Genomic DNA, 13,873 nt, shown 5'->3' with positions numbered 1-13,873 from the left:
ACCGAACCTAGTACGGGAGGGAAAACACACGGATGTGAATAGCAGGAGGAAAGGATTGTTGGGCGACTACTTTAGAGGCTAGCTACTACATGTAGGACAGAAGAAGAGAAATAACATATTAAAGATAAGATACATGAAAATGGATTTGCAAGGATCATCTTTAAGTAAAGTTGGACCCCAATCCATTGGAGGTAGTTTTGTTACTAAAGAGGGGGCCAAATAGTTACTTCCAACCATTTAAAACTTTCGAAATACCTTAATGCTGTAAATCTCTGTGAATAAAAGCAGAGTACCCCATCAGGCACTCAGGCCGTGGGATTACTGAGTTTGTCTACATTTAGAGCTGAAAAGAACAACAATAGCAATTTTGCTGCTAAATCGTTTCATCCCCACCATTCCCAAATGGGATCAGGTGTGCCTCTGCCGAAATTCAGTTCCTGGTTTCTAATCGTGTTCCTGGTGGACTTTAATCTGATTTTGCACAAATGCTATCATCTGGCTTTTTGTTGATTTATAATCTTAACTATCCCAACCAAAGAATCATGGTAGAAGAGAAAGAAAATACAGCATATGGTTTTGGCCTCCAAGAATCCTAAGGTCTTTGTAAACTGACAGTCCCTAGCTATCCCTAGGCCTCAGTTTATACATACCAAATTAAAAGTTATGCTTCAGTCTCTTCCTCTGTGTTCATCGCTAAATCAATACTTGTGTTGATTTCTAGCACCAGTAATTTTGAAAAATATTTTAAGTTTTCCTACCATACTTCAAAAATGCAAATCATCATTGCAAATAACTCAACCCAAAAATTTAATATATGGGTAAATCATTGAAGTAGTAGATAAATTCTACAGTCTACCATAAAATAGTATTTTTTCAACTATGATATTGATTAGATTGTAATAAGGAATGTGATCTTATTATAATCCATTGGCAAGTAGATCTCTTCTTATCAAAAATAGGCTAATACACTCGAAAGGAGCTCTAAAATTGGTAAACTGCAAACTAAAGAATGATTGTTTAGGTATAGAATAAGAGAAAGGGAAAGACAAGTGACATCTTTTCACTTTCATAATAGCTATCACAAAAGAAATAGGCTTTGTAATAATTTTACTCTTTGGTAAAAGAGAGATACAATCACTTTTAAATCGGTTGAATAATAAATTAACTCTCCTTAATGGGAAGACTTTGATGCATACGAACATTCATTCTGAGTCTAATAGTCACTATTAATCATTATCTCCTCCCAACCCCATAGTGCTCTTAATAATATCCTACACATTCCTTTTTGAGTCCTCTCTTGATGTTATCAGAATGTTTAGAATTATTTTGTTGTCAGGTATTTTCTTCTTGTCAAGATGATCCATTGGTATCTCTTCAAAGAGATTTTTTCGGTACCACTCTAAAGAATAAATCACCTATACTGCTTCACCCCCAAAATAAAAATTAAATATTTGTTATTCTTTAACAGAAAGTTAAATAGTTTAGGATGAAGGAATTCTTTCCTGTGGTTCATTCTCCATGGGTTATTATGTTTATAAAGCCAAATCATGTGGGTTTCCTTGTTAGGGTCACTTTAGCATACACTTTTTCCCAGAGAAAAACTGTCATTGATCATAGCGGTCAGTCTAATTCCTTTCTCATATGTTTATTTTTGAAGAACTCCCACGGACCGGCTTGGCCTTAACCATAGATAGAAGTTTATTCTGTATGATTTGTGTATGTGTGTGTGAAGTAAGGGGCAGCAAGGGTAGTAGGAAATAAATCTTGTTTTATACAAACATGTGAGAGAACCCTCAGCTGATCACCAAAGAATAAATGATTAATATCATAGTCTTTTCTAAGAGCAGGTTTTGATAGGTCAGAAATAGAGATATCACAAGAACAACAAGCACCTAAAAGGGAGTTAGGAGAAGTCAGGCAGAACTTACCTACATCCGAGATCACTCATCTGTCCTTCTATCTAAATTCTGCTTAAGGGCCCAGTTCCCCCAATGACTTCATAACTACTCTCATATTTCAGGAAATTGTCCCTGATACTTAGAGAAAAATTGAGGGTAATTACCTAAGAGTAACATAAAGGATTGTCGTCATTTTATAGGGACAAAATGAGAAACAAATAAGAAATGAGATGTAATCTAAAATGGATATAAAGGTTAACAGAAAAGCATTCTGTAGTTATACATTTAAAGGAAGAGAGAGGAAAATCTCACACATACTCCCAAACAAGGAAGGAAAAGTGATTACAATTAATCATGTAAACATAATTGTTTTTCTTTCTTTTAATGCTTTCTGGGTCGTGGTTGTTTTATCCTCAAATTTTATAAAATAATTTAGTTGGGTACAACAGTTGGTCTTGATTCAAAATAGAGTAGAAAGCCAAACTCAGTAGGTCAGGGATGGAAATGGCTGATGTATATTTTTAATTACTGAGTATATTTAGCATGAGGACGTGATGGCATACACCTCACAGTATTAGAGAAGGAGAAAAACCTCCTGGTCTTATAGAAATCACTCAAAGCTCTGAGTTAGGAGACCTGGGTTGAGTTCTGATTAAAGTATATGATCATACTCAAAACTTTTGCTCTCTGTCTTCCTTACCTTTCTTCACCTTGTTTACCTTTTGGGTGGCGATCTTAATCTCTGTTTACCTTTTGGGATATTGTTAGGGTCAAGTGAAATAATGCATATAAAAGTACTGTTCAAAGTTATGAGTCCTGTAAAAATATCGGTATTTCTAAGTATACATTGTCATTTGTCATTCTATGTTACACCTTGGAAGATAAAACTTCCTAAAAATAGCAAAAGGCTAAATGTAATACGTAACCCTAGAAATAAGGAAAAGGAAAACCCAATTTAGTTTAGTTTTGATACACACAAAAAAATACTAAAACAAATCAATAAAATATTAATCCTTCAGGAAAGTACCAATTCCTGGCTCTGTAGCAATTAATGACTTCTCAAAGAGAAATGACATCAAATAAGTTCCTTTATGGCATAATAAGAGGCTCTCTACATAAGGGAAAAATAATAGGTAAGTCTGCTTCAGCCACAGTTCAAATGCTGACAAATATTTAATATGATTAGAGAAAAACTAAGGAAGCTTTACATTCTGTTTCACATTCCCTTTCTCTCTATATGACTAATAATTGTTTCTTGGTTTAGACAAAGCTTTTGGTTTTAGCCTTAAGCTAGAGTGTTGGGGTATCTAGAGTGATAAATGGGAAAATAAATATAAAATATTTTTTAAATCGAAGATTCAATACAATTGTAAAGTGCACACACACACACACCTAAAAAATGAAGTGTAATAAGAACTGCTTACATGAAGAGTCAGGATTCTTGCATTCCACTCTAGAACTAGTTAAGTTACCAGACTCTAGTTTGGTAGCTGTACATCTGGTTCTGGTGCTCTACTGAGAGTTGGCCAAACCCCAAACAGCAAATGGGGAATTTTCAGGGGCCTGTGGAATATATTGCACTTTTCTCTTAGAGGGAAGGGAAAAGAAGAACGTGTTTGGCTTTGAAAATTTAGCTAGTTAGAGGTTTCCCAATGAAAATTCTGTAAGATGCTAATTCTTCTGAGGACAGGGCATGTTCCTCCGGTTCTATTGTCATAAATTTGGGAAACACCACTATAATTCTGCCCCCTTGCAAAGTCACATTGCCCATTAGCTTATTAAAGGTTCTGAAAATTCTTTGTAACCTTCTACAATACACTGTGTTTACCCACAGAATGATTTCACCCCTAACATCTATTTATATCCCTCTGAGATACATTGGCTAAAATTATACGTCCTACAGAGCAAGTGCTTGAGATACGAATAACCAAGGCTAGCACCCAAAGAACTGTGATCATCGATGAATTATTCTGTGAATAGTGGTCCAAAGTGGTCAGTCCAAAGTTTAAATTATTAATGCCCTGGATGAAGGTCAGGAGAGCATGTTCTTAACATCTGAATATGATACTTAAGCTAAACTTATGTAATAAAATCTTTTTCTCTTAGCTATAAGGTAAGTTCCGCCAGTTGGGCAGAGTTGAGCCTTTTTAAATAGACCTAGAAAGCTTATTGCACACACATTTACATGTACACATATAAATTCAGAGTTTCTATACATGGAAGCTATAATCTGGATGAGTGACCAAGGTTTGTGAACTTGATGATTCCCTGGATGAAAGAACAAGAATTAAAGGTGATATTGAAACATTCAACAAACAGTAGAATAAAAGAAGCAAGGTATTAGTACTTCTTAGGGTGAGAAACAGGTGCAGATTTAGAAGGAAGTTGTTGAAAAGAGAGAATTTGACAGTATCTCATCACATGGAAAGAATCATGATGCTTCCAAATGTGCTCCTATGTTTCTTATTCGAGAGGATGATGCTTGCTGTGATAGGAAAGCTATGTATGGTGGAGAGTGAGCTTATCAGCTCTGTCTTTGTCTTCGATATTTAACTTGAATTGGCAACAGCTTTATAGATAGAGTGGGGTTCAGAAGCGGATAAAGTGTTTTGTTTGTGTAAAATGGGCAGATTATCTCCTACTCTAAATTCTATGAATAATCTTCATTATCCTCTTTCAGTATTTTTATCCAGAAAAAGAATCATCTTTGTGCATTTATCCATTTTTTTAGAAAGTGACCTTCTAGAACTGCATCTCTGGCATGTTCTGGGTGGGTGTAAGCATCCTGGGGGTGTTCAATTAATGATGATAAAGAAGCTTAAATGAAGAACACAAAGTCAGAGTGAAAGTTCATAAGGTTCAATTCAGGATTCTCAGTGCCTGAGTGTCCAGCGAAGCCAGATCTCGCACTACTTTTAAACTGTGTCTAGGTTCTTAAACATATTCATTTTGTTTCCTTAAAGTAATTTACTCAAGTAGTTCTGTTAAGTATGACTTGCAATGCCTGCAAGTCTCATTACACTGACTTATCATGGAAATACCAGATATTTTAAAGACATGGACAGTCAAAAACATGTTTTGTTCTTTTATCTCTCCCTTGTCTGGGGAAAAAGAGGACTTGCTACAAATAGCACAATTAGTGGATCACAATATGAATTACTACTCATGTGAAATCATGAACTTCTCATTACTGTGTTCATGGTTTGTCATGCATTACATTTTTATCAGGGCTGGCTTGAAATTTATGCAAGTAATTAGTTATTATTATCCATAGGCCTTATCAAGTCAATAATGTCTGCTTACTTGTTGGATATATTCTTTAAATTTACAATCAAAGTTTCTGTATAGTCTATAACGTGCAGAGTAGTTAGTTCTACATTCTCCTCATATTCTATACCAGGCCATATCTCCTCAGTCTTGGCCAATCTAACTTTCTCCAGTCTCCCTCCTTTGAATTACACTTAAATACATTCCTGCCAGAATAACCTTACTAAAGTACTGTTTGTAATACCCTCTAGCACATCTGACTACTAGAGACCTCGATAATCTCTACAAACTGAAAGTGTTCCTAGTACTTATAGTCAGGCCCAAGCAGCTTAACACTGAAGTATTCTCAGATAGTTGCATTAGAATTCATTTTGTCTTTCTTGAGTAAAGAGAGTGTGTCTCAAATTTCTTTTCAGCTACTATAGCCCCCAACACAAGACTTGTTCAAGACCAACCCTCAGGGTAAAGTCCTGCCCAGTTAGTATTGCTTTAAATGTGCTATAGAATATTCTGTGCTATACCAGGAAGAGGTAGGTTACCATTTATTCACTCATCAGACATTTTAAAGCAAATTCTGTATGCCAGACACTGTGCAATGGATACAAAGAGATCTAAGTCTTGCCTTCAAGGAGCTTGTGGGAGAGTCAGACAAGTCTGATGTGGTGAAGTATGCGCAGGTGCTTATGGGCACCCAGAAGAGACACAATGAAACCAGAATAGGAATAATAAGGAATGGAACACCATTGTTAAAAGTGTGTTTCCTAGAGCACTAGTCCATGAAAACACCGGAAAAACAAGGTTCCGAGGTCAAATAAATGTTGGAAACCCTGAACACTCACTTCTTGTCTCAAAAAGTCACAAAGCCCACGTTTGGGGGAGTCCTGTGTTAAAGAAACCTGTCATTGGGTGAAAAACAGTGGTTGACACCTTCTGGATAGGTGAGGTCACTGAGTCTCATGGAGAAGAACAGAGGGCTGAAGCCAAGGATGAAAATATCAACATTTAAGCATGGAGTGGAAAAAGAATGCCCCACAAGAAACTAAGATGAACTGGCCAGGGACTAAGATGAACTGGCCAGGGACTAAGATGAACTGGCCAGGGATGTAGAAAGAAACTCAAAGTGAAAAGCAGGAGTGGAGGGATAGGAGAGAATTTCAAGAAGGAGTTAGCCAGAAAACATCACAGCCCCCAGTGAAGACATGGAAGTGTCCCATGGATCTGGCAATCAAGAGGTTATTAGGGACATTAGCAAGACAGTTACCAAGGGACTATTGAAAGAGGATTTCGGTGGATTGAGGCCATGAGGAAGTGAGGACAGTGTAGACTGCCCTTTTGAGATTTGACTGCAAAAGCTTGGGAGTCATATAGGAAGGGAGAAAAAGAGATGCAGCATTGAAGGAAGATTATTTTACAAGGAGGAGATCTGAACCTCTTTATGTGTTGAGGGACAAGAGCCAAGTAGAGATGAAAGATGAATATATAGGAGAATTGGGGTTAGAGGTGCTTGATAAAGCTAGATAGCTGAGAAAACGGAGTAGAGGATAAATCACAGATGGGGAAGAATTAGCCACAGACAGAAAGAGGACAGCCTTTTCTACTGGGCAGGAAAAAAAGAAAAGACGTGCTTAGAGAGAAGTGACGTAGATGCTGAGAGAGAAAGTTATTAACGACGTTAGCTCATATTCATTGAGGACCTGCTCTGTGCCAGGCACTGTGCTAAGTGGTTTGCGTGGGTTGTCTCATTTAATCTTTGCAGAACCTTTTAGAGGAGGCACTTGTATTATCCCAATTTTACAGATAAATTGCCATCTAAAGAGAGAGTAAGTAGCTTGTTGTATGGTGAAGTCAGGACGCAAAGCCAGATAAAGAAAGATCTCTTACCTAATGAGTACTTTCTAGGAGAGCAGTTTTCCCTTAGAGTTCTCAGTTTTTCAGAATGAAGTAAAAGGCAAGGTTATTTCCTGAGAGCGAGTCAGGGAAGTGGAAAGGTAAGAGTATCTGAGGACCGGGCACTCACGATTGGAACAACTGCAGAGAAGAATAGGAAAGAGAGCTAACTAAGGACACAATTGGGAGCCTAGCTAAACGTGAGGAGTATATTTTGGAGAGACTTCAATTCCCAGAGTTTATGCACCTGCCCCTCCCCCACATGTACCACCCCTATGCCAGGGCCAGGATAAGAGGACAAGTAAAAGGTAGGTTGAGATTTTCATCCTCAGAAGTGACCACCAGTAGATGAGGTGGTTTGCTCTCCTATAGATACAAGCAAAGGGCTGCCAGGGTACAGAGGTTAGAGTCAGAGAGGGATCCACTCTGACTGAGGGAATTGGAGAAATCTGAGGATGCGGGGGAAATTTAAACTAGGTCTTGCCATATAAAATTGAGCATATTTCGATCCTAGTCTACTAAGAAATGAATTGACAAGATAGAAGTAAGAGCAAGTTTGGGAGGAACCATATGTTCAGTTTTCAAAAGCTGATTTTGAGATTGCTATAGTTTTACCACATAGAGATGTTCAAACTTAGAAGTTATCACCTAAAAGTAATAGGTCAGGATTTTACATAGCAAGTCACTGGCTCACGGATTAAAAAGACATCAGAGAGCTATTTCAGTTTCCTCACAAATAAGGGCAGAAAGATAATATGGACACATGGTATACAGGTCAAAGTAAAACAATACCACTAGGCACCAGAGGAGAGTTCTCTGACAATGAAACCAAGATTGAAAAGGAGACAACGCCTGGGATACTTTTAGGGCATGGGTTGTATAGAGAGCTACTGATGTGGCCCTTAGAAGTGGTGAAGAGTTTGCATAAGGGGCCTAGGAAGGACTTAAGGTTATGCAGAGGGAGTTAGTACCAGGAGAACTACAAAAAAAGTTCATGTCTTTCACAGGCTCGTCTGGATCCAGCCTTGCAGGACATTATAGCAAGATCAGGATGATTGGGCCAGGCCCTGAGACACCAGTCCTTCTAACTTTTTCCATAACCTCTTCTGCTGAATTCACTGTACTTCACATACAATATTCTCCTAGTCTCACTGACATTACCTCACATACTCCTCTTTGCTCTAAAAATCTATTTTAAATGTAAAGAAATCCCAAAGTATCAAAATTTTAAAAGAAAATTACTGTTTTGTTCCAAACCCTGTGCATATTTGTGTCTGGTTAAATCCTGGGCTTATATTTTAATATTCAAATGTGCAGAGGCAACCAAAGAGTACTTTAGGATTAGCCCTTGGAAGTAAGACCAGGCAAAAGCCAACTCAACTACATCTGCCAAGTGTATAAAGAATTGCTTGTTAGGCACCACTTCTTTTATCTGCATTTGCATTTATCCACGAACACAAACCTTTTATATTGAAAACCACTAGCCATAACTTAAAATTAGATATAGTGATGCAATTTTAACTCCATCTAAGAGAATACAGCTACCAGAACACTTGGGTTCCAGTCCCAAACTCATTAGCTCTGTGCTATTACAGGCAGGTCAATCTGTTAGAGACTTATTCTTTCATCTGAAAAATAGAAATAATAGCTGCTCCCTTTCTTCACGTGGTGGCACTGAGAATCAAGCCAGATAGATATTAGATGGGAACATTCTTTTATAAGATGACTATCATGACACAAAAATAAAGTATTATTATAATAATTTTATTGGTAGTAGTAATAATAATTGTTACTATTAATAACAGTAGTAAATATGAAAAGGAGTTTATTTCACACAGTCTCATGGCATAAGCTCCAAAGGCTAAGTACTGGGATCTTCGTGAGCATTTAAAGGTCCATCCATTAGGTACAATGCCAAGTTCAGTAACAGGCAGGGAAGAAGACAGGGAAAAGGTGGTAAAAAGAAAAGGGAGAGAGGGAAAGGAAGAGGAGGAAGAAAGGAGACCGAGCAGAAGTCGAGAAAGGGGCAAAGGGAAGCAAGAGAAGTAGGGAGGATGAGAAGGGCAAAGCCTCCTTCACTGCCTTCCTTTGACCTCCTGAAACCACTATATTAGAATTACTAAGAGGTGGTTTTCAGAAGGGATTTTTCCATAAGAGGCCATTGAAATCATTACTTAAACTGGGTAGTCAGTTGTGTTTTGGATAGATCTAGTCTTCACACATGACTCCTGAAGAAGAAAGTACCCAAAGAAGGCAGTTTTGATGGCAAAAATTAAAATTAAAAAAAATTACCAAGGAAAAATACTGGGAAGAAGTACAACAAAATATTATCAGCACATCTCTCTGAACAAAGAAAGTCGTTGTGAGAAATCAGCAAAGTGGAATGAAAAGAACACACAGAAGATTCTTCCCTAGTCCTGTCTTGCTGTCACCTCACTCCATGACCTTAGGAAAATCATTTTCCTTCCCTAGCCTTCCCTTTCTACATCTCTAAACTAGGGGACTGCATTTTAGCAATTCAACAAACATCGTGAGGTATTTTGCCCTGTGCTGAAGACCAGAGATGACAGGCGGAAAACTTCTAGTCTACTCTAGTGGATTTTGCAACTTAGAAGTAGAATTCAGTTAAAATTATGTGACATCCCTGAAATCCCCCCCAATTCAAAAGAAGATAATTTGCAAATTCTTGGTTTAGCCGAGTAGACAAGATGCTACTCAAAGTTTCTCAGGTTCTGAAATTCTGTAATATAGTGCCACCAAAAGTCAAGTACATCTTTAAGATACCACCCTAAACCAGTATTGACTGTTCTCATGCTGACAGCAATCTGTACATTTGTTGAGGGTCTAGGAGAACCCTACCTTCAAAGCAAATGGAAATCAAAGTTGAATATCGACAATTCAATTATATATTCCCTAAATGTCAAAGGCCAACCTCTCACAAAATTAGGCAGTAAAAATCTATCTTTAGTCCAAACCTTTCTCCTGATTCTTCTCTCTTCAACCAGTTCTACCTTAATCTAGGAATTTAGTGACTGAATTTTCTCTTCCATTTCCCATGAAAACCTATTGGAAAGTGGTAGATATGAATTGTTTTTCAGGAGCCTGGAAAGAAGGCCTGAGGGTTGGCCACCCCGGGTAAGGGCCCTGGGAGGCTAACGTTGAAACTTAGATGAACTCAAGTCCTTGGCAAAGCTGCTTGGGTTTCCTGTGTTGCAAGGGAAGTTGTTTGGCAACTGACTTTAGTGAAGGAAGAATCATTGTTTTAGATAAGAGCAGCTATTGATATGAATACAAACAGGTGATGGGAATCACTTCCTAGTCAGGAGCCCAGCAAGGAACCCACATTTGGATCCTGTCTCAGTTTAAGGTTGAAATGTAGCAGAGAAGTCTCCCTAATTGCCTTCAATAATTGGCTTGCTTTCTTTTCTCTCCTCACTCAAATCTATATAAGGTTTTGGGCCTTGCTTTCCATACTACATTAGAAAAATTTTACGTAAAGCCTTTAACACTGAGAAAACAAAGCCTTTAACACTGAGAAAACAAAGACACCGACTTGTCAAGGGTGAACTAGTTATTACTAGAACTCCTGGTCCAGAGCTTACTTCATATGCCATTTCAAAGTTCCTGTTTCCACAGCAGAAACCAAGCCCCCTATCTGTGCCTTATTTCCTTCTCCTTTCTATGATGAAATTATAGGAGTTGGGGACTCTAAATTGTGCTGAGAATATATAGTCCTAAGGATCTTGGGACAGTCCTGTCTTACATATTGTTATACTTATCCTTCAATGCAACAAATATTAACTAAGTGACTGCAAGATCCAAGCCCTAGTACTAGATGTTGTTTCAGCAGATGAGTGCCTCAAACACAGCTGTGGCTAGCATTCACTTTAAAGAGTGCTTTCATCTCTGCCCAGAACAGGAAGGCCTGAGGAACTTGTACCAATATACATTTCTAACTCTGTACAGTTAATTCATATTGCTTTTTCTTTTTTCCGATAGTGATTACAGCTTTCCTCTTTCCCCTTATATCTTTCTAGCATCCTTGCCAATTGTCTCTGTTTAAAATTGAGCACAAGATTCTGGGAAAAGAGTGAGAAAGCTTAGGGTGTGACCCTACAAGCCAAATCGTGCACAGTTTCTGTATATGGGGATTACAAGAAAGACTGATTCTTAAAGTTCTGGTCTGACTCTGGGCCTTTGGGTATGGGAGTGTGGAGATTGTGTTATGAAGGAAAAGAGAGTATAACTAAAAATGATGCAGAATTGTTAACAAAAAATCTGATCCCCGTTTACAGAGATAATCTGATCCCTCTTTCTGCTATGAAACACACACACACACATGCACGCACACACGCGGATATCGTCAAGTCACACTCTTCAGATCGTGCCCTCCTCCTAACCTTTCTTTGGATTATCTTCATTGTCTCCACCCTAGGCCAAGTCACCCTCATTTCTTTGCCTGGATTCTAGGCAGGACTCAATAGCATGCTAACTGGCCTTTCCACACCTATATTTTTCTTACTTTTGATCGTTTCTCTATTTTGCTTTCAGAATACCTTTCAAAAATGTGTTGCTTCTTGGCGTGCAAGGAGGGTAATGACCCAAATCATGAGTGGGGCCTACAAAGACATGTGCAAAGAGGCTTTTGCCCACCTCCTTAGCTTTCTCTTTGAGGGCCACCCACACTGGTGATACCATGAGCCTTGTTTCTCCCTTCCCTCAACCCTAACCCCAGCGCCTACACCCCTACTTTTCCTTCAGAGCTCAGCTCAATGTCACTTTTTCAAGAATGACTTTCTTAATATGCCAGACTAAGTGAGGGTCCCCATCAGAAATTCCCCTAGCATCGCACACTTCTCCTTCACCATGCTTATTTGGTTGCAGTTATATAATTAGTTATTTAAAGACTGTCTCCCTACTCAGAATGTAAACTTAATAAAGTCAGAGAATATGGCTATCTTGTTCACTTCTCTATCCCCAGCATCTATCACAGTGCCCAGCACAATGGGGCACTCGTTAACATGGCTCCTTCCCTGACACACTCGTTCTGGATCAGAGAGAAGCTGTCTAGTTCTTATTGTGTCCCCGTATTGTTATTCTTTTAACTTTGCTTTGGTTTGATTATTTTTATCCTCTATGCTTTTATGTTTTATTTCCAAAAGGCAAGAAAGATGGAATTGTAGCTGGCACTTGCAGCTACACCAGTGTTCTCAGAACACGCCCAGTCTTTTCTCATTTCCTTTTGTTCTGAAACCACCAACAGTTCTGAATAACAAGTCTTGAATTCTGATTCTCAGCCAGCTGAAGTAAGAGCCCTCGAGGTCCCAATCACATCTCTTTCTCTCTGAAAACCTGCCTAGTCTTGTCTCTTTTCTTGCCAAAGCATTTTATTCTTATCCCTTTTTATTGGTTATATTCTGGCTTTCTATTATAGCGATCCACCTAACTGTATTCTACCAAACTGTATTCTCTCCGAGGGTAGACATGCTGAAGTGATATATTGTCTGAATCATCTTTGTAGCTCAGCATCTAATACAATATTAAGTGTTTATTAAACTAACTTGATTTTTTTTTATTGGTATAGAACCAAAGTGACTGGGCAAAGTCCTTTAGTCTTATCAGTTCCACTCATTGATTTCATCATATATTCTTCCTTGCTTCCATGAAAGTACAGGAAACAAAGACATCCTGTTCTCTTTGCCCTTCCTATTAATGATTTCCAAAATTACAGAGGAAGAAGAAAGGAGAGGCTTATAAAAATTTATAACAAACCAAGTAATGTCAATAAACACATTTAGATATGGTGCATGTTTACATTTTCAGAGCTCTTCCTCAAATCAGATGATAAGAAGTTTAAATGCCAAGGGCATTTGATATCTCAAAGAAGGAAAAGAAATAGTCCATGTGCTGATAAACTGAACATGCCTTATCACTGATTCTTAGAAGTTCATTATATGCATTGTAGTGGAAATCATCCTCCTAATGTTTAAACATCTGAAAATGATATATTCACTGAAACCAAACATATAGACCTGGAAATTTAGTTTCTAATCCCATTTCTGCTCCAATCTAGCAGGGCGACCTTGGGAAATTCAGATTACCATATATAGTTAGTTATGTTGCAATTGGCGCCTCATATTACAAATTTAAAAATGGAAAGCCTCCTAAAGGAACTTCCTTTTTGTTTAATAGAAGCATGTGTGGACTTGCTTGGGGGAGGATGAAGCCAGGCCATGACTGTCAGGTGAGAAACTAGTTATTTTGCTATTACCAATGACATATGATATGTAGGGAAATAAATTTTTCAGCTAAAACCTCTTCTTCCCAATTGCCAGTTAATTTCCATTCAAGTGTTTCTTTTTTTTCTTCAGTTCAACTGGTATTTCTTGAATTCTGTTACTCAAAAAAAAAAAAAAGATGAAATAGTACAGAACTTCTAAGGAAGCCTGTGTTCAGGATCTGGTTGTGCACTTAAAATTGTGTGATCTTCGGTGCCATAATGATAGTGACAATTGCAACTTATGAGCATCTACTCTCTGCTCACTGTGTAGGTTTCCTTTCTCACAAAATTCTACATGGTAAGTGTTATTAGCTTTATTATACAGATTATTAAACTGAGGTTTGGAGAGGTTAAGTAATTTGCCCCAGGTCACACAGCTGGTGCCATAGTAAGTGAGAGTCCAAAGTCCTTGCTTTTTCCACTGACTCAATTCTTTAGACCTTAGTTTTTTTTCCCCTCTGTAAAATTAGGGAATTTAATTATGTGACCTCCAGGAATGATATTAAATTTAATTTATTTGTTTACTTTTATTATGAAAAAT

Source organism: Pteropus medius, unplaced genomic scaffold (genome assembly GCF_902729225.1).
Source record: "Pteropus medius unplaced genomic scaffold, Ma_sr-lr_union100, whole genome shotgun sequence".
In the NCBI taxonomy this organism is placed as follows: domain Eukaryota; kingdom Metazoa; phylum Chordata; class Mammalia; order Chiroptera; family Pteropodidae; genus Pteropus; species Pteropus medius.
The sequence above is the reverse complement of the archived record's forward strand: the minus strand, read 5'-3'. Positions refer to the sequence as shown.